Here is a 26,962-nt window from a genome sequence, read left to right on the forward strand (position 1 = left end):
GCAAGGGCTTTTTAGTGAATTTCTTCCTTGTTACCAGATTTCTATCAAGGACTTATGGGGATGAGCCATAGAGTGGCTTGCGTTTAATGAACAGAAGATTGGAAACTTGGGTGACTTCCTTTTTTCTCATGAATCGACTTAATAAGAGACTGAATCATCCTATTAGCTATCGTCCTGGAAAAGAAAAAAGAAAGGAGAGAGCAAGAGAGTGGGATGGCATTTGACCAAAACCAGAAGCCTTCTGTGGCAGTCTCCCCAGACAGAGGCCAGGCGGACACGAGGGGCCTTGAGGTTCAAGCCAAGGCTGAGGTCCCTCCAGGGGCTCTGGGAAGAGCTCCCAGCTTCCTGTCACTGCCACCCTCAGCCCTTGCCATCCCTGTGAGGCTCTGGGGAATGAACAGGCCTTAAGGGGAAATGAATAGGGGGTGTAAGGGTCATTTTTAAATGACAAACCACTGGTGAAATTCACACACAGCAGTGATAATTTTGAAGACATTAACATACAAATTCATTACATAAAACTAGACAATTCAAAAACAGCTTTTGACCTTCAGGGATGTGAATGGCTACTTCTGACCCCTGTCCTGTGAAGGTGGCAGGGGCCCTCCCTGTGCTGATGCCTGATGCCTTGGACCGTCTTTGGGGATCTCTCGGTCTCTTCCGGGACTCCAGACAGGAGGCATCCAGGTGTGAGCACATCCTGCCTGCCCAGCCCCACCGGCAAGTCGCCCTGTTCTCTGAGTTTGCCAAGAGGCTGGGGAACACATCCTTTTCTGAGCCACTCTTTGTGACCTTTTTGTGGACCTTAATTTGGATTCTGAGCTGAGGCTGGGGTCGCCAGGGGAATGTGAAGTCTGCCCGGGAGAGACGGTGGGGAGGGTTGCAAGGAAGCTCCTCACACCAGCCCCTGGAGTGTTAAAAGGGTGGTCGCGTTTTCAGACTCTCTCTGGCTTCGTGGCACACATTTTCCAGAGTGTTGGCTTTTCTCAACAATGTCTCTCTGTCCCCATTTTGCCTCGTTTTCCTTCCTGCCCCAGCCATCAGCAGCCGCCACTGTTAACAGCTCCCATTCATAAGAGGACTTATTCTGTGTCAAGCATTTCACTTAAGTAATTCAATTTAGTCCTGTATCAGCCCTGTGAGCCCGGGACTGTTGTCTGTTTAGAAGTAGGAGCTGTGACTAAGGACTAAGGTGTGAAGTAACTTGTCCAAATAATGCAGCCATTTACTAGGTAGGACGGTTTTTGGTTTTAAACTTGTATTGCGAGGGGCGCCTGGGTGGCGCAGTCGGTTGAGCGTCCGACTTCAGCCAGGTCACGATCTCGCGGTCCGTGAGTTCGAGCCCCGCGTCAGGCTCTGGGCTGACGGCTCGGAGCCTGGAGCCTGTTTCCGATTCTGTGTCTCCCTCTCTCTCTGCCCCTCCCCCGTTCATGCTCTGCCTCTCTCTGTCCCAAAAATAAATAAAAAACGTTGAAAAAAAAATTTAAAAAAAAAAAAAAAAAAAATAAAAAAAAAAAATAAACTTGTATTGCGAAATTTTTCTTTTCTTTTTTTTTTTTTTTTAATGTTTCTTTATTTTGAGAGAGAGGCAGGGGAGGGGCAGAGAGAGAGAGAGAGACAATCCCAAGCAGGCTCAGCTCTGTCAGTGTAGACCCCAACTTGGGGCTCGATCTCATGAACTGTGAGATCATGACCTGAACTGAAATCAAAAGTTGGACGCTCAACCCACTGAGCCACCCAGGCGCCCCTTATTGTGAAAATTTTCAAGTATACACAGAAGTAGAGAGACCAGTATAGTACATTCGCATATCCTCATCATCAGACTTCTCCAAGCTTTATTTATGGAGAAGCACTGTCTCTGTGCTTCTGTGGGTTCAGCATACAGCAGATACTGCCGTGTGAATTAGAAGACAGGACCCTTTCTTGGGGGACCGAGCTTGGTAAGCAGAGCATAGGCTAGATTCCAGCCCCATTTGCCCCCTTGGATGGGCACCTTGTGAAGTGAACAGCTCACACAACTGTATATGGCAACCCTACGAGCTAACTTCTCATCTAACTTTTGGCATAAAGGAAGGGGACAATAGTGAGATACCAGTTCTGGACAATGATGATTTCTCTGGTTGGTCCTCAACTATGTGGGGTCAGGAGAGAAAAGCATAGTCGTTGGAGACTTTTGGGGCTAAGATAAATGAAGTGGGGGGCGGTGATTCCCAGAGGAGATCCTTCTGCTACAGAGGAGGGTGCGGGCAGAGGAGTTGTGTCTTCCGCTGCTCTTGCTTTCTACCAGCCACCTGCTCTCTTGGTGACTCCTCCCTGATGCCTTCTCTCTTATGTTCTGTGCCCAGGGCAGGGGAAGCACTTGTGTGTGGCCATGAGGCCGGTGGGAGGGGAGCTGGGAGGGAGCAGGGTGTGAAAACCTGCTGTGAACTCACTCTTGGCTGCCACCGTCCTGGAGTTGCTGGGACCAGCTGCCTTTCCCTCCTGGCAGCTTACCTTTTCTCAGAGCTCAGTGTAGCCAGGCGCTGGCTGGGGGGTGGGGGGGGGGGAGCTGCTTTCACACCTGTGGAACTGTTCTTTTTTAAAAAAGCCCCAGAGTGGGCATGTGGGTCACCAGATGAGGAGCTTCTTGAGGGAGGGACTGGGTCTTTTTTTTTTTTTTTTTTTTTTTTTTTTTGGTGCAGTGCTTTTGGCTCTCCCCATTACAGCATTTGGCACTGGTACTCTAAAAATATTTGTTAAGCAAATGAATGTTAAAACAAACAAATGTAGCATCCTGCAGACCAGGCAAATGTGCTGAAGGGCACAACAGGTCGAATAACTTGTGAACTTCAGTCAGGAGAGGCTAGACCTGTGCTGTAGTAATAATCGAACCCTAACGTGCCAGGGGCTTGACACAATCTGGGTTTCATTTGTGCTCATGGAGAGTCTGATGCCGTTCAGCAGTCCTCCCCTATCCACACCGTCTGAAATCTGGGACCTTTAAAGTTATCACAGGAGGGGCGCCTGGGTGGCGCAGTCGGTTAAGCGTCCGACTTCAGCCAGGTCACGATCTCGCGGTCCGTGAGTTCGAGCCCCGCGTCAGGCTCTGGGCTGATGGCTCGGAGCCTGGAGCCTGTTTCCGATTCTGTGTCCCCCTCTCTCTCTGCCCCTCCCCCGTTCATGCTCTGTCTCGCTCTGTCCCAAAAATAAATAAAAAACGTTGAAAAAAAAAATTAAAAAAAAAAAAGTTATCACAGGAGTGGAAGAGAGATGGAGACAGCCCCTGGCTTCTAGCCGCCTCGCAAGGAACAGACACCCCTACTTCCATTCACATTTCATTGGCGGGAACTAGTCCCATGGATTCAACCTCACCGCTAGCGAGGCTGGGAAACACAGCAGGGCAAAGGGCTGTCTTCCCAGTTTAGAGGCGAGGATTTTGTATTTCTTGCCGGTGGCTTTAGTCCATTGGAGTGCCCCCGGCCTAATCACTTATCCTCAGTTATCCGAGTTTTGTTTTGTTTTTTACCTGCCACTTGCTTTAATCCTTTAAGGGGAGGAGGCACGAGATGGCACTGAAGGAGAGTCACACAGCACCGACTGTAACCTCTCCTTTACTACACGTTGGTCATGTGACTTCCATTGAGTCACTTCACCTCTGTGAGCCTCTTTCGTCATTTATAAAAGGAGGATAATAGCGCAGCCCATCTCTTAGTTCAGACTCTACTGACAGCCAGTAACAGAAACCTAGCTTGAGCTATTCGAAACCACAGGGGAATGGAAGATGGAGGGCAGGGACTACGGCTGGCCTCCCAAGTACCTACAAATGCAGGATGCCACTGCTTCCGTGTGTGTGTGCCAGAGGTCATGGGCCCTCAGCTTCCAACTAGACCGGTTCTGGTTCCAGTAACCATCAGGCTGAATAGCAGCTCAGAACCTTGATTCAAATTCCTGGTGAAAGAAGCTGGTTGGCCCATTCGTGTCAGCTGTCTCCTGTTGGTCTCATCAGCTGGAGCCAGGAGGCCATGGACTGTATAGTACCACCAAGGCCTGGGGGGTGACCCTGTGAAGGGGGGTAGAGACGGTCCTCAGAAAGGGGCCTGTGCTTAGCTGGTTCAAGGACTGGCGAGTCGGTTGGGTAATATCTGGAGTTCTGCGTTAACGTGAGCTGGCCTGTTGGTGTGCGATTTCTCATTAGGAATCTCGGAGATTGCACTGCCCCGAAGGGGGATGGGAGAGGTTGTAATCTTGTGAGCGAGGGGCCTACTTTGAAACAGAAACGAAAGATAAAACTCTCCTAGAGGCAGAGGAGCTGTGTGTGGGAAGGTCACGGAGCCTGGACCCTGGATGGGAGGGAATGGACAGGACTGGCTTGGGGCATTGCCCAGGGTCAAGCTAGGTTCACAGGCCATTAGACCCTAACATGGTGAAACAGAGAGTACCTTGACTGTGCTCTCACCTGCCTAAATATGGATGCTTCTGTAGCTGAAACTGTGATGTGGAAAGGAACTGAGCCCAGGTTATGGCACTTCGTTCCTTGTCTGGCACTGTCCCAGCTGGCTGTGTGACTGTGAATGAGTCACTTCACCTCTCTGGGCTGAGTTCTCTGAAGATCCTGAAGTGCAGTATCTGCGTGTGTCTGTGCAAGGTGGGGTTAAGGCCTGGAGTCTGGAATTAAGACAGCTGGGGCCGAGTCCTTATTCTCACTCTGCTAAGCTGTATGAGCTGGGGAAATGTCTTTACCTCCTTGAGTCTGGGTTTCCTCACTTGTGAAATGATGATATTTGAGGTACCTTCCTCATATGGTTATGGTGGGGATTATATGAAATGAGTGCCCCATAAAATATCAGCTAATACTATTAACAGAAGCCAAAGCTGGCCACTTGCAGGGACCTGTGACCTGGTAATTCTGTGCCCGCAGACCCTCTGCGTTGGAATGAGCATGAGGGCTGTATAGGGGTGTGGCGGGCCGGGTGCAGCCAGAAATCCTGAGAGGCTAGGGGGCTGGAGGGAGCTTGGGGAGACTGCTGACAGAGGCAGGTCTAGCAGGCTGACGCTCAGGTCCTTGTATTCATTCAGTTCTGCCAGCACTGCCAGGTGCCAGGTGCCAGGTGAAGCTTACAGCCCCTGGAGTGCCTGCCTGCCCACCATTCTTCCCACGCCCCATCTGCTTCCAGCAATTTGTTGAATTCGGGGGTTGGGGGGCTCCTTCCTTTCAGCCCTGGGGGGTGGGTGCGCAGAGGTTTGGGAGGCTCTGGGTGCAAAAGGGGGCTCAGGGCTGGGATTAAAGTGCTTCCCTTTGTGAAACTGCAGACCTCGGAGAGCTGAAAAATAAATGAAGAAACCCTTCTGAGCGCAGAGCAATTTGAGGGCTGAATTATTTAGAGGCTGCTATCCCTCCGGCCGGTCCTGGGGGAAGGGGGGGCTAGGGAGGAATGTAGGACCCGCTGGGGCCGAAGGTCCCTGACCCGGCCTGGGCTGCCCCTTTGTCCTGGGGTCAGCACGGCGGTGGCCTCCCACAGCCCGGCGACCCCGGCTGGCCTCCCGGGTCCTGCTAGGCTCCGGTGCGAGGCGATAATGAGTTACATAAAGAAGTGACCCCATTAGGGGCCGGCGGGCAGTGTCACCCCCAGCGTGGACGGGTCACCGGCCCTCCTCCAGGGAGCCACCGAGGGGGGCTGCCGCTGGGCTGCTGGGGGGAAGCCCTAATCCTCTTTCGTTTCGTTCAGGATTATGTTTTGAGCCGAAGACTTGAGGAAAAGCAGCGCCTCCAGCAGCTACGGGGCCCGGAGAGGGTGTCCCGGCGCTGAGGCCTGCTGTGTCCTGCCAGGGGTGGACCGTGGCCATGGCAACTCCTGCCCGGGGCTGCGTAAACATGGGCTTTCAAAGGGGGCCTTGTTCCCTGCGGGAGCCCTTCAGTTCCAGTCCGCTGGGGCTTTTCAGGCCTGGGGAGGAAAGGGAGGGCAGCGGGGAGGGGCGGGCCTGCTGGTGCTGGTGAGGAAGTGTCACTCGCGTCCCCCCCTCTCCCCCGCCCTAGGAATGTTTCCTGGAGGCCCCAGTTTCCAGAGCTCCTGCTTCTGGGGAATGAAAAGAAGCATAAGCATCAGGAATTCGTTCAGTCTCCAGGCAACAGGGTGTGTGTGTGTTTGTGTGTGTGTGTGTGTGTGTGTGTGTGTGTGTGTGTGTGTGTGTGTAATTGAGGGGAGGGAAGGAAGCTTGAAAAAAAAAATCACTCTCCCTCTGGCCACCTCAGAACGGAAGCCCTCAGTCCCCAGACGGATTTCAGCAAGCTAGCCAGGGCCACCGGAAGCAGATCCTTTTGGCAATGAATATCAAATGAGTAATCTCACAGAAAACGTCGAATCATTCATTAAGTGTAATGGAACCTCATGGGCAGTGTGTATGCTTATGTATGAGCCGGTGAATTTTTGTGAGAAGGCTGATCTTTGGAGCTTGAATAGACTCCACTGTCTTTGGGGGAGCCTGGCCCTGGGTTCCCCTCCCATCATTTTGTCTTTAAGGTAACCCCAGTGTAAAAACCGGGAAGGATGCGTGGCTGATCACTAAACATCCACGTCATTTATAAGGCATCTTCTGTGTGTTGGTTACTAAATGAGTGATGAATGCATTTCCACTAGGGAAGGTGGGGTTGTGACCCAGTCTTTCCCCTTGACGCTGCCCTCCTCTCTGGCCTTGTGTGAAGACGCATCCAGCAGGTGTGGGGAGGAGAGGAGGCAGAACACAGATCTGACTGCTCTCTCAACTGTTAAGGTTGGCCAGCCCTCTGTCTGTGAGTTCTGATGCTACTGGGGCTCCTTGAGGGACGTGTGAGAAAAGACGCTAGCCTTTCAGGCTCAGATTCGGACAGCGGGTTCTGAGCCTGCTTATATTATTTTCAAGTCACTGTCAGTCTGAGGACCACAGGGTCCTGTCTGGTACTGCTACCGACCCCCAGTGTCACACCTTACGTTCTGGTCAAGAGGGGTGGGAATCGGGGTGCACCTGGGAGGCTCAGTCGGTTGAGCGTCTGAATCTTGATTTTTGCCCAGGGCATGAGCGAAAGGTTGGTGGGATCCAGCCCCATGGCCAGTTCTGCCCTGACATTGTGGAGCCTGCTTGGGATTCTCTCTCTCTTTCTCTGTCTCTTTGCCCCTCCCCTTCTCATTCTCTCTCTCGCTCTCACAAAATAAATAAATAAACATAAAAAAAAAAAAAAGGGATGGGAATCCACAAAGTTGAGTGAACATAGGTGGGTGCCCTGGCCACTCAGCCAAGTTTCCTCACACCCAAGGGAGAGCATGAAGGGTTCTCATTCACAGGCTGGACACTGAGAGCAGAAGCAGGTGGCTAGATTCTCATGGACTCTTATGTCTTCTGCCCCCTCCTCCTCTCAAAGCTTGGAAGGGTCTAAATTCTTCTTGTCATTAGCTGCCGAATTTGGGGGAGCTGGTGCTATTTGAAGCGGCTTCTTCATTTGAAGATGGAGTGGAGGAGGCTCAATAACTTTCCAAACTTTTCTGATTAACACAAAATAGGAGAAACTGCATGGAGCTTTGTGGAGAGAGAGTAAAAAAAGGAAGATATAGTTCATGCTTCTGGAGAGATCCGGTCTAATGGATGAACCAACCAACACATGAAAAGAACATTAAGGGTTTGTAAAGTGACAGACATTCTTGTTTGTTTGTTGAATCTGGGGCCAGAATCAGAATGGTGTGGGATGGGGCCCTGGCGTGGGTGAGTTGTATAAGCTCCCCGGGTGTTCCTCATGTGCCACCAGTGTCCCAGGGCACTGTTCACAAATGGGGATGGTTCTGTTTCCCGGAAGACATTGGTTGTGTCTGGAGATATTTTTGGTTGGCATTCCTGGGGTTACTGGCATTTGTGGGTAGAGGCCAGGGATGCCACTACCCATCTTCCAATATACAGAAATATGTCTCCTCAAAGAGAATGATCTGGTCCCAAATGTCAAGACAATGTTAAGAAACCTTGCTCTTGTGACCGCACCAGACCTTCTGGAGATTTGTGTTGAGCAGAAGTCTGAGAGCAGGAAGGACCAGCGGTCGGGTGCAAAGGAGCCAGGTGGGAGCATCGTGCAGGGAGATAGCACATGGCGGGGTTTGGAGGTAGGAGAATGTGATATGGTTTTTGCAAAGGGAGAAAGGCTTGTGGTTGCATGAAAGTCATCTGAGACGTAGAAGGAGGTTTTCAGCCATGTGTCCCTTGGAGTTGGGCTTGCATCGGGTCGGAGGGACTTTTGGTTGGGACATCAAGCCCTTCTGACTGTTGGCTGTGTATGTCAGTGACTCTTAGGCCTCTGTCCGCTCTGGGTGAGTGAAGGAGCCCCTGTCAGGTACCGTCCAGTCCCACTCTGGGGCTGGCTTTCCCTGAGCTCATGCATATAGGAAAGCTGCCCGCCATCCCTCTGGCACCAGGAACAGGCAGTGCCCTTTGCCTTAGTTAATGGCTTCGTGCGTGGCCCCTTCTTTCGTGTCCTCCCTGCTTTTTAGGGAAGGTGAGGAGAGGCCCAAGTCTGCTGAGTCCATGCTGTCTGCCCACTTCCTAATGGTCCTGGCTCATGGCAGTTGGTCTGTCATGTTTTTGAATAAACGAATGAATCCTTGAATGAATGGAAGATCGGGGCCTTCCGCAGTGAATTGCCCCTTTTATAAGTACATAGCCCTTCAGTCCTTGTGCCATAAGTTGTAATAGGAGAGGCTGAGATTGGCAATAAGGAGGAAGGTCTCTATTGTCAGGAATTTCCAGGGAGTAGAACGCGTAACCGGAGGGTCACCTGAGGGAAGTGGGGGCCGTTCCTCTTTGGAGAAGAGCTGGCCTTTTCTGGCTGCAGGATTGGCCACCGAGGGGCCAATTTTGCCCTCCCAGGGTGACCCACATTACGTTCCCTCCTCTGAGGCTTCCAGCTTTTAATTAGATTTCTTAGCTCTTAGAGTAGACGTGAATATCCTTTTATAAGGAGTAAAAAGTGCTGTCTGAACACGCACGTGTAGTAATTCTCCTGGGGCATCACTGCTGGACATCCACAGGCTGGCACTCTGGCACGAGCGGAGCGAGGCCGTGAGCACAGTTCAGCCAAAACACCCCCTCTCCTAGGGTATGTTTAGAGGCAGCATTCCTCTGAATGTCTGCTCCTGCTTCTGAGCTGGCTTTTCTCAGCCTTCAGTCAAACCCTTGGGACAGAAAGGGCTTCTGTTGGTGCAATTCAGGAGAAAAGGGCCCCTGGATGTCCCAGGCTCAGGCTGGTGTGGTAAAGGATGTGTCTCAAGGGCTGCCTGTGAGCTGAGCCCAATCCTACCTTCCTCATAGCCAGGCCCAAGTAGTGAGCCTCTTCTTGGGCCCTTTGCTAGACTCTGGCTGGCTTTGTCAGGCGAAGTTTCTGGCACCTGCCTCATCTGCCGTGGTGTGCTTGTGCAGTTAGAACCTTGCTGCTCAAAGTCCAGACTCCGGACTGACAGCCTCACATCACCTGATTAGAAACGGGGAGTCTCAGGCCCCACCTCAGACTGCCAGAGTCAGTCTGCGTTTTACCAAGATCCCTGGTGGTTCATGTGCACGTTCAAGTCTGAGAAGCACCATGCTAGAAGACTTTGCATGCTGAGTGGACAACTGAGGGGATGGCTGGAGGCTCGCGCACATATGCCCCCGTCTTTGCAGAGTGCTTTAGAACAGGGCTTCTTTGGGGCGCCTGGGTGGCTCAGTTGGTTAAGCGTCTGACTTCGGCTCAGGTCGTGATCTCATGGTTCATGGGTTCAAGCCCCTCATGGGGTTCTGGGCTGACAGCTCACAGCCTGGAGCCTGCTTCGGATTGTGTGTCTCCCTCTCTCTCTGGCCCTCCCCTGCTTGCTCTCTGTCTCTGTCTCAAAAATGAATAAACATTAAAAAAATTTTTTTAAAAATAGAACAGGGCTTCTTCAACCGGCTGAGGTGAAGGATGGGTTGTTTTCATTCATTCAGGGATGGGTATGGGGTCCCAATGAGTATGACCAGTCTGCACAAGTCTGACAGTGTCTGAACGGCTCTGTATGTGTTCCCTGTTCTAAGAGGCAAGTCCACCACCACCTGCTGGGTTGCTGTGGCAATGTCAAATTGCTAGAAACATCTTTAAATCTACTTTCTTTTCCTGTACTTAACTTGCCAGGGACCCATAACAGTTTGTGGATGGTCTGTGGACTTGCTTTCAGTGGTCCTGGTCTAGAACCCAGTGCTTAGGGTCAGATAGACCCAGGTTTGAACCTTGGCTCTCTCACTTATTTGCTGTGTTTTCTTGGGCAACTGTTTGACCTCTCTGAGCCTTCATTTTGTCATCTGTAAATCAGAGATGATAATGTCCTTACCTCATAGGATTGGGATGAGGATTAAATGAGGGAAGCACAGAGCCCAGCGCACAGAATGCACACTTAATGATATTGGCTGTCCAATGGCACTATTGTTATTGTTTAATGTCTTGGAACATCTGAAAATGAAGACAGTAGTGCTGGTTAAAGGATGCCTTTGTTTCTAGATATATAGTAGTCTTTAAAACTAGCAAATTCCTTTGGGACAGAAACATTTTTCCCCTGCTAACTTCTGGTAGTTTAGGGCTGCTGATAATGCATTTTCCTCTGTATGGATCCAAGCGAAACCCAAAATCGGAATTAGGACAGTGTTGGAACTTGTTTTTAAGTGATGGAAAGAAATAGTAAGCACTGTAGGAAATCCCTATCGTCCCGCAGGGCCTTGCTCTGAAAGCTTTCTCTTCCCTCTACCTGGGTGGACTTTCAGTGCCAAGTTGCCTAATCCTAAACTGCCAGTTCATCCTTCCTTTCTGGAAATTCAGGCTGCCCTCTTGGCTATTTCTTCAGAGGAAAGAGGTAAAGGGAAGATGTAGAGGACCCAAGTCAGAAGATCTGTGTTCTAGAGTCATCTTAGCAAGGCTAATACCTCATTGGCATACAGTTCTTGGCCTCTTTTTGAGGCCCAGTCCCTTTGGATAATCTAAAGAGAACTTTGACACTCCCTTCCACCCTGAACAGTGAATGCACACACAAACACCAAGACTGTATGTTCGATTTTGGGGGACTGGTGGGGGTCGGGTCCATGGACCTCATCAAACCCTCAAGGACTCTTCCACAAGGCTTGCTTCTCGTGTACCAGAATATCTAAGTGACCCGCAGCATGGGACAAGGGTTAAATGCACAGGCTTTGGAGTCAGAGTGCTGGGGTCTCAATCATTCTTCTGCTAGTTGCTAGCTTGTTGACCTTGGGCGAGTTACTTATGTCTTCCAAGCCTCAGCTTTCCCATCGATAAAGTGGGGATAAGAGTGCGCCTACCTCAGTAGGGTAGTTGTGAGATTAGAACAGGTAACATTTGTCAAATGTACATATTGCACTATTGTTTCCCCTACAGAATGTCCCATTGCCTTCTGAAGGAGTCCCAAGTCGGTAGCAAGAGCCCACGTAACCCCTTTTTCACAGCATCCAGTATTTGGAATGAGAAAATGAGGCTTTCCTGTGGATGGGGTGGTGGGGGGGGGGGGCGGGTGGCACAGACCCCTTGCCGTACCTCTTGGAAATTTGAAGGGCTGGGGAGCTTTGGAGCAAGGCTCCTAGAAACCCGCTAACCCCAGCTGCTCCTGTTCAGTAATTGCCATGCGCTGTTGGTTTTGGCTGCAGGCGCACAGATCCCTGCCTCGGGAGCTTCCCTGAAACTAGACGCCCAACCCAGAAGGCTGGGGAGGAGTCGAAATGAAGAATGGAGAAGTAGACTTTTTTTTTCTCTCCTTAATTAACTCTGGCTCTTTTGCTCCCTGGGCTCTCTGCAGCCCCAGCAATTAGTGGGAGTGTTAACTGGGGTCAGGGCAGTGGCAGGGCTTCAGGGAGCTCCTGGGGACAGTGCTGAGGAGGCGGCGGAGGAAGTGCCTCTCAGGCCAGGAATGAGGGCTTCGCCTCCTGCTGCCCCGGGGCCCTCCTACCCCTTGCCGACCCCTTTCAGCTGAGCTGCCCAGACACCCAGGCTGCCCCCGTTACATTCCCCGCTCTGGCTCAGCTGTTCTGTGAGAATGGCGAGGAGTAAAAGGACTCCAAACATTGGCCCCCACCGGGCCCTTAATTACATTAACGCACAAAGCGGCAGTGCCGGCCGGCTGCTCCGGGTGCAGCGCCTGGCCTGTCCCCGAACAATTGCCCTTCTGTTCTCACGGCCTGTTTTCCCCCAGCTGCGCCTCCTTTCATCTGGGCCTCTTTCCCAGGGACGCGGGCGCATTCCCAGGAGGGTGGAATCTCAGTCCTAACCTTCTTACTTCTTCCCTGGTTTGGTCGGTTTCGTTTCCTCCCTTGGCCTCCCTGAGCGGTCCCTTTCCCCTCTGGTTCAGGAGGCCCATATGAGCCCCGTCTCGCACGCTCTGGACGCCGCCCCATCCAGTCTGGGTTTGGAGCTTGTGGGGGGGAATGATTGCGGTGGGGGGGTTAATATGCTCTTCTGTTTTTGGTTCTAGTTTGCAAGTTGTCACGAAAGGGAAGCAGAATGCCCACTTTATAACGACACCCCACTAATCATAATGATGCCTTCCATTTGTTTAGAATTTGGTAGTTTTTAGAAGTGCTGTCCCATACATGGCTCACCGACCTGGGAATTTTTGTGTACGGCGGCCAGGACGGGTACCCCTGACCCCTCATTCAGGGGAGCTCAGGGACCAGGAAGCCACAGAGCCAGGCCAAGACCCAGGGTGGACTCCCAGGCCCCCCTGCCTCCTTGGCTTCATGAGCATGGCCCTTTTTCAGGCCTCCTCAGTGCCTCAGCAGAAATGCTGGCCACAGAAGGATGTCCAGGAGGGGCACTGTTGGTGTTGGTGAGCTGGAGCTCCTTGCCATGACCTGCAAGTGAGGGGCCCCCGAGAAGTTGCATTTCCAATCTCTCCACTTGACTCTGTCCCCTTCCCCAGCTTCAAGGGCTGAGGCTGTCACTTCTGCTTCTTCCTCATTTTAGTGTTGAGCCATTCCAGATGCTTAGGTCTTTTGAGACTCCAGAGAAGGAAATTCTCTAGTCCTCCCCACATTCCAGGGTCAGCCGGCCCTGGCACGCGGCACAGGCCTCCTGACCCTGATGTGAGCTTGCCAGTAAGCGCACCCGTGGGATCTGCTTTCTGGACCTGGGCTTGCCTGCCCAGCTCAGGGAGGCAGCAGGCCTGCGGCCCCAGCCAGATGCCCTCTCACCACCGCCGGGCCGGCCATCGGGTGGCTAAGCACAGGCGGCTGGGTGCCTGCTGCCCCCCCACCCCATCCCCCGGGGAGCATCTCTGCTTGCAGAACCAGGCCTTGCTCAGGCGGCACAGCCCCTGTAATTAGTGTTCTTCATGAGACAGCTGGTGCAGTTTTTTTTGCTTTAAACCCCCTTCCTTCTTCACAATTGCACACGGCTTAGGGACCTGCCATTCTCACTCCCACCGACATTCCCATGAGGCTCCTGAGCCCCCATATGGTGAAGCTTGTCTCTTTTCTCTCCTTGTGGCCGGGCGGGGAGTGGCGCAGGCAAGAATCCTTGTCCGCTGGGGGTCTCCAAGGGACACTGGGCCCCCGCGGGTGGCAGCTGGCTTCTGCTTCTCTGCCTGGGGCGGGGCACCTGACTGGGCCCTGTTTCACTTAAGCGTCTTTCACCAAAATCTTTTAGAGCACTTTAAGAGCTAATGGGCTTTTTGTTAACATTCCCTGGAGAATTTCAGCCCCTTGGGAAGGGTACCCCACTGGCTTGTTGCCCAGGTGTCAGCATTGCGCCCGCTAGCCTCTGGACTGCAGCTGGGCCAGTTCTGTGTCACTGCTGAGGGTCGCCTGGGGTTTATGGCATCCCCGCAGATCTGCATCCGGACTCTCAGGCTCACTGCCTGTAGTCAGAATGTGTTCCTCTTATTCCTGCGCACTTTACATGCTCACTGAAGAAGCACTGGAAAATGGTTAATTTCTGACACAGAATGATCATTCTGATAATTTAAGCACTGCCACTGATAACGTTTGGTTGTATTTCCTTCTGCTTTTTTTTTTTAATGCGCATAGATTTTAAAAATAGTTGTAATCTTACTAATTACCTACTTTTTTTGTAGGTAGCTTTTTCGTGTAACTGCAAAATGAGCATTTTTAATGTAATGGCATGATTTTATTTTATTATTACTTTTTAAATGTTTATTTATTTTTGAGAGAGAGAGAGCGCGACAGTGCAAGTCGGGAGGGGCAGAGAGAGGAGACAGAATCCGAAGCAGGCTCCAGGCTCTGAGCTGTCAGCACAGAGCCCACTGTAGGGCTCAAACTCATAAACCCTGAGATTATGACCTGAGCCGAAGTCGGACACTTAACTGACTGAGCCACCCAGGCACCCCTGAAATGGCATGATTTTAAAACATGATTTCTGGGTGGCTCAGTCACTTAAGTGTCCGACTTCGGCTCAGGTCATGATCTCGTGGTTTGTGAGTTTGAGTCCCCCCACTGGGCTCTGTGCTGAGCCTCCTTTGGATTTTGTGTCTCCCTTTCTCTCTGCCCCTCTGCCACTCATGCTCTCTCACTGTCTCTCAAATAAATAAACATTTAAAAATTTTTTTAAAAATGTGGTTTCAAATGACTGTAAGATATTTCATCGAATGGTCATACCATTGTTTATTTGCACATTCCACTGTTGTTGACCTCTCCCTCCCCAGTTCGTCTTTGTTTTGAGCCTCAGAACTTTATGGAACATGACAGTCAAGAGCCATTTGTTTGGGTTGTATTGGTGTAATATTAATCCAGAACTGGGACCTCTGCCAAGGCCTCTTCTTGCCAAGGTGCTGGGAGGAGGGACCTGGCTATGGTATAGGTCTGGCTGCGACAGAGGTTCCTAGCATGGCCCCTTTAGTCCTCAACTTCCTAGTCCTTAAAGTGGGGGGACTCATGTGAGTGGCCATCAGGAAGCTTCTGTGGCTTATGCAGGGGTAACTCGGTGGGACACAAGTTTAGACTGGCTCTCAGAACCCATCAGGAAATTGGTTGAGTCTCATTTCCAGCCTTGGGCCTGGCATGGTGGCCCAGGTGCCAGGAACATGCTGCTGTGACCCAGCTTGGTCTCCTTCCTTGAGCTGTTTTGGACTCTTGCCCTATCCCACAAGCAGAGCCATCCCTCCAGACCTCCTGGGTATTCGCCCTGGAGTCATCAGGTGCTGTTTACCCTTTCCCAGACGGCCTGGGAAGCTCAGTGGCCTGGGCTGCTGGACACTGCCTAGGGCCAGTGCCTTGTTTAGCCACTCTAAATGTCAGGGCAGAAACCAGCCTTCTCTCCCAGTGCCTCTTTTTTTTTTTTTTTTTATGTTTATTTTTGAGAGAGAGAGAGAGGGAGAGAGAGACAGAGAAACAGCACGAGTGGGGGTGGGCAGAGAGAGAGGGAGACACAGAATCTGAAACAGGCTCCAGGCTCTGAGCTGTCAGCACAGAGCCCAATGTGGGGCTGGAACTCCAGAACAGCGAGATCATGACCTAGGCCGAAGTCGGACGCTTAACCGACTGAGCCACCCAGGTGTCCCCTCCACCCCCCGCCCAGTACCTCTTAATTCCACATCTGATGGGGGTGCCTGGCTGGCTCAGCCTGAGGAGCATGCAACTCTTGATCTCAGGGTTATGAGTTTGAGCCCCACGTTGGGTGTAGAGATTACTTAGATAAATAAAGCTTAAAAAGCTTAAAAAGAATACATCTGATGGTGATAAGGATTAATAATAAATATAATGATAATAAGCAGTGTCCTTTGTACTTGAGACCCACAGCCACTTTCAGTTCTGTTGACCCTTTTCCCTCTCTTCCTGCCCCAGTGAAGGGATAAGTTGAGGCGTTGAGAGATTTGAGTTTGGTGCAGTAGTGTAACTAGGCAGGAAGGATTGGCCAGGCTTGGGTTCCAGTCCTGGCTCTGTCCTCTGATGTTCCCTTGTTGCTCAGTCTTCCTCAAATATCCAATGAAAACAGCGATGCCTGACTTGCAAAGCTGATAACAAGGATCGCATGAGAGTCTTTCTGTAAAATTCCCTGTGACATAGTAGGTGCCCCCTCAGTGTTGTTTTGTGGATATTGTTCAGGGTCACAAAATACCAGAGGGATTTGTCCACCCAGTCCCCTCCCTGCTCACGTTTTCCTGGAGTCTCTTCAACTGTGTGTTTACCTAGCCAGCTCTAGGCAGGAAGCTTTCCTGTTGGGCCGATCAGAGAAGTATGGCAGACCAGAGCTGACATCGTTTTCAGCTCCTGGCTAGGACATTCTGCCAAGACAGGCCATGTTCTCCTACACCTCGCTCATTCAAGTGAAAGTAACTGGGGCCTTTTCCTTTTGGCTTTATCCTTGGCTGGTCTGGAGAAGGCAGCTCCACATGAATGCTGGGTGTGGTGTCATGATTAATTTGCAAGTATGTCTTCTTGGTCACACATGTCTGCAGGCTCTTGTTGGAACCTAAAAAAGCCAACAGGAAGCCCAAGAGAGTCATCTGGGAACAGGCTTTGCTTCTGGGTCCTGCCACCCTAACTAAGGTCACAAAGTTGGCTGCTTCCAGCAGGCACTGAACTCCAGCCTGGCTAGACTGAGCTGGCTCTTGAGTGTCCAGAGAAGAATCTTACAGACTTTCCAGCCGTCTTCCCAAGACCTTGAGTTTTGGATGCCATTCCTCTGGAGGCCACGGATCCATAGCATCGACATCACCTGGGAGCTAGTTGGAAATGCAGAATCTCAGGCCTCAAATCAAACCTATTGAGTCAGGACTTGGAGTTTAGCAAAATCCCTAGGAGGTTCGTGTATATGTTAGAGGTTGGGAGGCACTGATTTAGATCAGTTCTCAGCCAGGTGAAGTTAGAATCAGCTGTAAAAATGGGGCACCCGGGTGGCTCAGTTAAGAGTCTGACCTCAGCTCAGGTCATGATCTCATGGTTCGTGGGTTCGAGCGCTATATTGGTCACTCTGCTATCATCGCAGAGCCCCTTCGGATCCTCTGCCCCCCTCTCTCTCTGCCCCTCACTCACTCTCGTTCTCTCTCTCTCTCTCTTTCGATCTCTCTCTCAAAAATAAATAGACATAGGGGCACCTGGATGGCTCAGTCGGTTACATGTCCTGACTTAGGCTCAGGTCATGATCTCGTGGTTTGTGAGTTCGAGCCCCGCGTCGGGCTCTGTGCTGACAGCTCAGAGCCTGGAGCCTGCTTCAGATTCTGTCTCCCTCTCTCTCTGCCCCTCCCTTGCTCATGATCTGTCTCTCAACAATAAATAAACGTTAAAAAAAAATAGACATTAAAAAATACAGTTAAAAAAAAAAGTATAAGCTGTAAAAAATGTACCGATTCCCTAGGTCCTTCCCCAGACCACTGAATCAGAATCACTGTGGATAAGATCTGTGCACTGGTGGTTTTTTGGTTTGTTTGTTTTGTTTTGTTTTTTTAAGTTTGTTTATTTATTTTGAGAGAGAGAGAGAGAGAGTGAGGGAGGGGCAGAGAGAGAGAATGCCAAGCAGGCTCTGCACTGTGAGTGCAGAGCCCAATGCAGGGCTTTAACCCGTGAACTAAACCATGAGATCATGACCTGAGCTGAAACCAAGAGTCCAACACTTAGCAGACTGAGCCACCCAGGCTCCCCTGGGCACTGGTATTAAAAAAGAAAAAAATTTCCTCAGTGATTCTAATATGCAGCTGTAGCAGAGAATTAGTTTAGACCCTTATCTTTGGGATGGATGTTCGTAAATGACGATGATCATGAGAGTGCTAGTTGCTGTTTATTGACCTTCTACTCTGCAGAAAGGTCATTACCCTTACCTAGCGTGCTGGATGAAGGTCTTTAGCTTTATCTAGAATCCTGCATGAAGGTTCTTTACCTTTATCTAGGATCTTTACTTAAACCTGAAGGTTGTAGCCCTCTCACTGAGGCTCAGAGAAGTGACGCAAGGCCCCCAAGGCCACGTAAGTGGTGGGGCTGGAACTGCCTGCCCAGACGCTATACTGAAGCTCGGGATGGTTCAGATGGGTCTGGTTCTCCTTGGAAAATCCGGCAGCGGGTTCTTTTCTTTCCTGCCTCAGTTTCAATGGTACTTTCAGATGGTGTGGCTTGGGGATCATTTAGTTCGAGGAAAGGCACAGCAGCTTTTAGCCCTCAGATTCATGTGTCTCCTAGAATGAAGGGATGGGGGCGCCTGGGTGGCTCAGTCAGTTTAACGTCCGTCTTTGGCTCAGGTCATGATCTCATAGTTCGTGGGTTCGAGCCCCGCATCGGGCTTTGTGCTGACAGCTCAGAGCCTGGAACCTGCTTCGGATTCCATGTTTCCCTCTCTCTCTGATCCTCTCCTGCTCACACTTGGTGTCTCTCTCTCAAAAATAAAATAAACATTAAAAAAAAAAAAGAAACATTAAACATTAAAAAAAAAAGGGGCGCCTGGGTGGCTCAGTCGGTTAAGCGTCCGACTTCGGCTCAGGTCATGATCTCGCGGTTCGTGAGTTCAAGCCCCGCATCGGGCTCTGTGCTGACAGCTCAGAGCCTGGAGCCTGTTTCAGATTCTGTGTCTCCCTCTCTCTTTCTGACCGTCCTCCATTCATGCTCTGTCTCTCTCTGTCTCAAAAATAAATACACGTTAAAAAAAAAATTAAAAAAAAAACATTAAAAAAAAAAGAATGAAGGGATGGAGGGGTGGGGTGAATGGCAGACAATGATAGAGAAATCTCAGGGAAGGGAGGTATTTCCACAGGTCATAGAGCCCCAGCCCAGCTCTGTCTGTGTGAAGCTAGCGGTGGGTTCCACCAAGTCCCTGTGTCCCTGTGTCCCCAAACTCCGCACTCCTCCAGATGAGCAGTGCTCCTTCCAGTTCTGCAAATCTGAGTTTCTACGATAACAGTGGGGAGACTGAGGCATTGGCCAGAAGCAAGCCAGACCGCAGACCCTAAGTCATCTGCTCCAGGAGTAGCCGGGAGGCCACCGCGCTGGGGATGGTTGCCATGGGGGAGTCAGCGCACGGTGGAGGGGGGAGTACACAGAACCCTGAAGCGGAACCTCCCCGGGAGTTGTGAGCCTGCAGAGAAACCAGGCGAGAAGTGCAAAGAAAATGGGCCAGACATTGAGAAATGGCCCTTTCTTTCATGTTTTGAACCATGTCCAAACCTAACTTCTGAGTTCGAATAAGGATTTGAAAATCAGCCTGAGGCTCCCACGGAATCTAAATCCAGGTTACTGTGTGCATCTTCCTTATAAAGTCATGGAATCGCTGCGTTGAGGGAATGGAATGAGCAAGGGTGGGTGTTTCACTGCTTCTTTTTTTTTTTTCTTTCATTGCTTTTCTTTTTAAGAAAACTCCTCGCCCTTGTATTGTATGGCACCTTGCTATTCTCAGGGGCCTTTGTGCATGTCACTGCATTGCTGATCCCTGCACCATCTCTGTGGGGCCCAAAGAGTGTGTGAATGACCCCCGATATGTAGCAGAGGACGCACAGGCCCACAGATGCTAAATGAGAGCCTTAAGGCCCCACAGCAAATTGGGGCATAGCCTGGCCTGGAATCTGGGTCTTCAGACCCCAAGCACAGCAGTCCTTGTGTCCCACCAGTGCTTTTCTGGTGACTCCCTCCTTGGGCCTTCCAGGGTCTGGAGCTGGACGCTGTCATAGCCTTGGTGTAGGTGTAGCTCATAAAATACAGTCAGTTTCAGTCATCTGCACTTGTGTTTTACTTATTTATTTATTTTGAGAAAGGGCGCAGTGAGTGAGGGTGGAGAGAGAGAGAGAATCCCGTGAGAGCAGAGAGAGAGAAGCGGGGCTCACCTGAAGCGGGGCTTGAGCTCATCCGATGTGAGGCTCGAACTCATGAACCGTGTGATCATGACTTGAGCCGAAGTCCGATGCTTAACCGACTGAGCCACCCAGGCGCCCCTGCACTTCTGTTTTAAAACATGGTTTCCTTTTAAATTATATAGCCAATGCACAACTATATTACTTTCATTAAAAATTTCAAATGATACAAATAAATAGCCCCCTTTGGCTACCCTCTCCCTAGCCCACTCTTCAGAAGCAACCACTGATGACAATTTGATGTGAATGCTCCTAGTCCGTTAAAAAAAAATGCATTTTGCATGTGTTACTGATGGATTATTATAATCCCTAACCATCTTGCTTGCTTTAATTGCCAGCTGTGAGTGCATGTGTGTAGAGAAAGCAAACGTTCTAATATTACCTTCAGCAAGATAAAACCAGGGTGGTAAATCAGCCGGACTGGGGGTTTAAAGCAGTGATTCTCCAACTTGCATGTGCATATGAATCACCCATAGATTGTTCTAAAATGCAGATTCTGATTCAGCAGGTCTGGTATAGGTCCTAGGATCCTGTATTTCTTTTCTTTTCTTTTTTTTTTTTTAATGTTTATTTGTTTTTGAGAGACAGAGTGCGAGCAGGGGAGGGGCAGAGAGAGAGGGAGACACAGAATTGGAAGCAGGCTCCAGGCTCCGAGCTGTCAGCACAGAGCCCGACGCGGGGCTCCAACCCATGAACCGTGAGATCATGACCTGAGCTGAAGTTGGATGCTTAACCAACTGAGCTACCCAGGCTCCCCAGATCCTGCATTTCTAATCAGCTCCCAGTTGGCACAGATTCTGCCAATTGTAGGCCACATTTTAAGCAGGAAGGGTTTAGAGCACAGGCCCTGGGCTCAAACACACCTGCCGGGCCTTTCATTGCCAGGTGACTGAGCTGGGCAAGTGTGTAAGCTTTCTGTGCTTGTACAAAGAGGATAAGAAGGACACCTTATCCATGGGATTCTTGTGAAAACAAAATGATCTGGGGCACGTGGAGCATTTATTCCAGTGCCTGGCACGTAGTGAGCGCCCGATAAATATAAGTTATTAGTGTGACCTAGAGATGAACACCATTATGTTGTCTAAGCCAAACAGAAAACGCTTGCTGGTTGGCTAGTATTTGGAACTGTCTGTACTGATGCACTTCTCCATTATTCGTTCCGTGTCATAATCACCATCGTCATCATCAGGATTTTTAATACGCTTTGTATGGTATTCTTTACTTATGAGGGAACTGAGGCTCGGGGAGTTTTTGAGTGAATTAACCAGATCCACAGAGCTAAGAAGTAGCAGAAACAAACTTACACCCAGGTTCCAGGTCTGGTGCTTGTTGTATATACGCTGTAGCTGACTTCTCTTGTCTGCGGAGCGGGAGCTAGAGCCTCTGAGGGTGGTGCCAGGGAAATTTTGAAAAACTATATCCCCTTACACATTTTTAAAATTCACATGTAAAAACTTCTATCATAACTTTAAGTAGAGTGTATTACCAGGCTGACGGTATGTCACCTACTTGCTTCGAATATATTTTTGTCAAACACAGCCCTAACACAGCAGGCTCAGCCCATGCAACTACGGAAAATGTCTGTCATAATTCCTAATGGGCAGACTGGACCTCGTTGTTCGAGCCCTCAGCCAAATCTTACTTTGTGTCAGAAAAAGTCAGACTTCATTTTGCGATTTGAATAAATGTGTTAAACGGGTGTCCCTGTGTCTGCTTCCTTGCTTCCCGATCCTAACCCTGAAATAAACAGATGGGTAGGTAAGGAGGTAGATAAGGCCTTGGTAAAATAAGGCCAGCTCCCTTCTCAATGTCCATCCCCTGGGGACTCCCCCACCCCCCCCGCCCCCCACCCACCCACGGGGGCTGCATTCTCCAGTAGTCCCTTTGTTTGGTGGCTTTCCCTGCCCACCCCACCTCCCCGGAGAGCACCAGCATGCAGTTAGGATGGCTAGGGGTGGGTCTTTTTTTTTGGAAATGTTTAGGAGGGCCATCATGAAAAGAGAGCTATAGATCCAGATGGTTCCCAGCACTGTCTTTTCTCGTTTTGGAAAGGACTACCTGGGGCGCCTGGGTGGCTCAGTCGGTTAAGCATCTGACTCTTGATTTCGGCTCAGGTCATGATCTCATGGTTTGTGAGTTTGAGCCCTACGTTGGCTCTGTGCTGACAGCATGGAGCCTGCTTGGGATTCTCTCTCCCTTCTCTCTGCCCCATCCTGATGGGTGCTTTTTCTTTCTCTCAAAATAAATTAAAAAAAATTTTTTTTGGAAGGAAGGAAGGAGAAAAGAAAAAGAAAGAACGAGAAAGAAAGAAAGAAAGAAAGAGCAAGCAAGTGAGCAGACTGTCTGTGGAAATGAGGTTTTGGAAATTGATTCCTTGAAAGCCAACACCCCGGGAAGTGCCCGCATTTCCCAGATGTATGCTGGTGGGAAGAACACTAAACCAGGTGCCCCACCAGAGATGCTACCCAGGGTTTTGCTCTGCAAATGTTATACCGCTCACTCCAGAGCTTGTGGGCCTTTGGGACTCTTTTGCTGGAGCTGGAGTCTTCCTCCTGTGGGCTCCCCAGTGACACCTTGGACCCATGCCCCATTGTCTCTTCCCAGCTCCCCTTTTCCCAGTGAGATGGCAAGAGCTCACACTATATACCTCCTTGTTACAGGTAAACTGAGGCCCAGAACAGGAGACTAACTTCATGGCCACACGCCAGTCCACGTACCCCACCAAGAAAGCCACTGGCCTTCCCAGGGGGAGCATCACAAGGCAAAAAAGCCTTGGGTGGGTCAGAAGAGCTGGTCTTCAGAGCTCATCCCCTGCCTCAGTGAAAGTCACTTGCACTCTCTCGTCCTCAGCATCTCTGCTAAATGGGCTGATGTGGCAGGCATTTGGCCGAGTGTTCACAGGCTTGGAGGCTGGGCACACCATGCTTTGCCATTTACTAGCTGAGTGACCTTAGGCAAGTTCCTTACCTCTCTCTGCCTGTCTCCCTCTCAGGAAACCGGGATAAGGATAGTATCTCCCTCCTGGGCCGGTTGAGAGGGTCAATGAAACAAAAGCTATTTAGTGTCTGGCCCACACAGCATGCTCAGTAAATATTATTGTTGCTGTTATGCTTGTTTTTTGTTCTCTGTAGGAATTGTAGTCAGGAGAAAAAACTGAGTGGAGTGAAGTCCCAGCTGAGGCTTTCCAAGGGCAGGGCTGTGCTAGTGTGTGGCATCGTCTCCTTCCTAGGACGGCAACACGTGCGGAGGGGCGCTTAATATGTGTCACCTGATAACTGACAGGAGCCAGCCCGGAGGCTCTCATTACTGCCCTGGGCCCCTGCCATCTGCTGAGCCTGCGGTTGGCATCTTCCTCTGGCCTTCACCCTCCCGGGAGCATTTCAAGCCTCCGGCCTTGTGCCCGGGGTGGGCGGGGGGGGGGGGGGTTGCTGAAGACTGCCCCCTTCTGCTCCCCACGTTTCCCCTCAGCTAATAGCTTTGAGAGTGCCCTGCTTTTGGGGTCCACCTGCCTGGCCCCTCCTGCTGCGGGTTCCTGGGCTCTTTGGGGGTGCTCTTTGGGGGTGCGTGGGGCCACAGATGCTCAGCCGACTCACCCTTCTGTTTCCAAGCTGGCCTGTCTCCATTTCTCATGGGCCCCTCCCAGCAGATATTTCATAAAGAGTCTTGTCCCCACCCCTCCATCCCTTCCCCTTGGGAATTTTGTCATCTTTTCTTACAAACTTTCAGCTGGAAGTCACTCCCTGGCTCTCTGTCCTCAGCCTCAGACACGGAAATAGTGAAACAAAATAAACGCTCCAATTCACCATGGGCTTTTGCTGTTCCAAGGAATCCCTTTGTCAAGCAAAGAATCCTTTTGTAAAGTGAATAATTGCTCACTTTGGATTTCTATCCGGGATTTTTTTTGTTGGGGAACTTTCTCAAGAGTGGGGCCAGGCTCGTTCGTAGGCCTGGGGGGTGGAGAGGCTTCTCACCTCCCTCTCTACCAACTGAAAAAGCTCAGGGTATGGCTTCTAGATCTTCTGATTACCTTTAATCCTTCCGCCGTCTTCCTGTCAGGGCTCTAGCCCGCCAACATCGATCATGCCGCCCGGAAGGTGGTGACGGGTTTGTGTTTCTCGCTCTGTTTTGTTCCTTTGCTCCTCCAGTCGTGTCTCCATGGAAACAGGTGCAGCCTTTGTGTTGCGTTTGCCTGGGGCAAATCGATGCCTAGTGGGGATTTTTCTTTGCTCTCCACCCCCCCTCCCCAATTTGGCATCAAAGACAGAGGTGGGGGCAGCGCAGGGATTTACAGGGGGACTCTGGTAGCCGGGAGCACCCAGGGTGGGGGAGCTCTCAACAGTCCTCCAGCGGGGACTCCAAGACTTGGAGCCTGGCCTGGCCTCCCTTCGTGGTTGCCGCATCATGAGGCTGTCAGAGGGAGGGGAGCCCGCAGTGGTTTGTAGACACTCAGCCCTCCTGGGCCCTTTGTATTTGCAGGGGCAGCTGCTTGCCACGGCGGCGGGGGGGGGGGGGGGGGGGGGGGCGGATGGGAGGCTGGGTGGGAAAGGTGACAACAGCACCGATCCTTTGGCAGGACCTGCGGGGCGAAGACTTTGACCTTTGCGGGCCTTGGTGTCTTCTGAGAGAGAGGGTGGGAGGTTTTAAACCTCTCTGGCACTTAGACTCCTTTTACCTTAAGGAAACCCCACATTTGGGTAAACTCTGCTAAATTAGTGTCACATGATTGTCCCATGGTGAAGAGTAAATGCTGTGTTTGATTCAAACCACTGAGTTACCTGGTTTGCGATGAACCTTCAGAATCAGGAACCTCTCTTTAGACTGAACCTCGTGCTTCTAATCCAGCCCCCCTCCTCCCAAGCTCCCCCTCCTCCTGCCCAAGGTATTCTGCATCCCTGGCTGATCACAGTCTAGTAGGTGAACCTTCTGTTCCAGGTCAAAGCCCCAGGGTTGGCCCCAGCAGCCTGGGGCGACAGCAGATCCGCTCTGTGTTCTCAGAACCCTCCCAGAAGTTCATGGGCGGGTGGGCTTCGAAGCAGCAGTGTCCTGCCTGAGCCCTGCCTGCCCTTTTTCCCACAGTCACCTCTGGTCACCACTGCTTTGACCAACTCCGTCATCCAATAGACGACACAGTAGGCTTCTAGCAATACTGCACTCGTGCTAACCTTAAGGCGGTCACATCCACTTCTTTTTTTTTTTTTTTTTTTTAACGTTTATTTATTTTTGAGACAGAGAGAGACAGAGCATGAACGGGGGAGGGTCAGAGAGAGAGGGAGACACAGAATCTGAAACAGGCTCCAGGCTCTGAGCAGTCAGCACAGAGCCCGACGCGGGGCTCGAATTCACATACCGAGAGATCGTGACCTGAGCCAAAGTCGGACGCTTAACCGACTGAGCCACCCAGGCGCCCCGGTCCCATCCACTTCTTGATTGAATCAGCAAACTCCAAACTTCATTTTCATATCTGAACTCTACCCAGCTGCTTGTCAAATGAAGCAAAGGTTGTATTTAGCCTTGGCTTTGCATTGTCTGAAAGCCTCCCTCGACACCGGACCTGGAGCAAAATTCCCTGAGGAGACTCCTGAGCATGTTAGGAGATACACTCGCTAGTGGTGGTAAAGGTCAAGTTGTCCAGTCTCCTGCCTACAGAATGGGTACATGGTGGGGCTACAACTTTCAGGTTTCTGTGCTGGAGCGTGATCTCTCTAATGCCTCTTCATAGTCAACAAGTTTCTAATGGAATCTAACTTCAATCCCATCTCATTTTGTCCTGGCTTGAGGAAAGATAGAGAACAAAGAGCAAGTATCCTTAATGCTTTACTCAATGGGCCTTAAATCTCTGCTCAGCCTTGGCCAGACACACCCCATTTTTGAGGGTTGCCTTCTCGCTTTCTCTCCTTCCCGCAGAACAATGCCCGAGTTTGCTGTTGGTAAGACAAGGAGAATAGTAGCTGTCTCATTGGGTTGGTGTGAAAATTAAATGGAGGCTCTGGGAATACACCTCACTGTGCACCTGTCCTGTGGTTCATTTTCAGGCACTCCAGTTGAGCCTGAATACATTTTATTTCCTGCCTACTGTTATGCCACTCAGCGTTCCTGCTTTTTTGCACAGCCTCTCTGGAGTAAAGCCCCTGGGCTAGTGGGACCTCCTCCTCATTGTTCCTGGCTCAGACAGGCCGGGTGGGGCACGTGCAGGCGACCCCTCTGCTGCTCCCGAAGAGATGTGGGTGTGGGGGAGAAAAGCCTTTCTACGCCAAGGTCTTGGACGGCATTGTCCCTGTCCCTGTTTCTCACCTGACCTCTGCTCCCAGTTGGAACCGCTGACGCCTGGTCTCTCCGCAACCTGGATCCGTGCTTTGTCCAAAGCGCGAGGTATGAGCTGCTGCGACCCCTACACCTCAGGGAGCGAGGGCTTCGGAGGTAGCAGGTTTTTTTCTGGGTGTTACTCTTTCTCCCTTTGAACCCCACATGCCCTAGCAGACTGGTTGAGAGCAAGGAGCGGGGAGCCATGCTCCCTGGGTTCTTGCCCAGCTCTCCCACTGTGCCTCCCTGGGCCTCAGGCTTCTCCATGGCACGTGGGAAGTGCTAAAACAAGTATTTGCTAGAACTAAAAAAATTTGCCTAGTGGAGCTGTTTGATTTAAAACCCCCTCCCCCTTTCTCCTGGTCAGCGTAAATACCCATATTGCTTGTCCGCTTTATGCTGCGCACTGACCTAGGTGTTGGGGCGGAAGAGCTGAATCAGACCAGAACAATCCCTGCCCTGCAGGTGGGCACCGGCCTGTTGGGGCCACCGGTCAGCCGCACACTGGTAATTGTGATATGTGACGTGCTGATGGTGCAACAAGAATCTAACAGGCCAAGGCTGCGTGGGGGTGAGCCAAAGAGTGCCTCTGGGAAGGCTTCTTGGAGGAGGAGGACTGCAAACTGAATCCTGAGATAAAGAGTTGCAGTTGATCAGGGTGAGGCTGTTGGGGCCAAGGCATTAAGAGCACCAAGAAAGGGGCACCTGGGTGGCTCAATTGGTTAAGCGTCTGAATCTTGATTTCTGCTCAGGTCACAATCTCACGGTGTGTGGGTTGGAGCCCCACGTCAGGCTCTGTGCTGACAGCGTGGAGCCTGCTTGGGATTCTCTGTCTCCCTCTCTCTCTGCCCTCCCCCGCCCCACTTCTGCTTGCTCTCTCTCTC

At 51.0% G+C, this 26,962-nt stretch overlaps 1 protein-coding gene across 1 annotated transcript in view; it reads left to right on the forward strand.

The window, feature by feature from the left end:
- Positions 1-7,282: 7,282 nt before the first annotated feature.
- The window catches only part of CUEDC1 (CUE domain containing 1), a 65,284-nt gene continuing 45,604 nt past the window's right edge, over positions 7,283-26,962 (forward strand). The window contains exon 1 of the mRNA XM_042915953.1: positions 7,283-7,627. The gene's annotated coding sequence lies outside the window, so the exon portion shown is untranslated. The remainder of the gene's footprint in view (positions 7,628-26,962) is intronic.

This window comes from Panthera leo, chromosome E1, assembly GCF_018350215.1.
Source record: "Panthera leo isolate Ple1 chromosome E1, P.leo_Ple1_pat1.1, whole genome shotgun sequence".
NCBI classification, from domain to species: Eukaryota; Metazoa; Chordata; class Mammalia; order Carnivora; family Felidae; genus Panthera; species Panthera leo.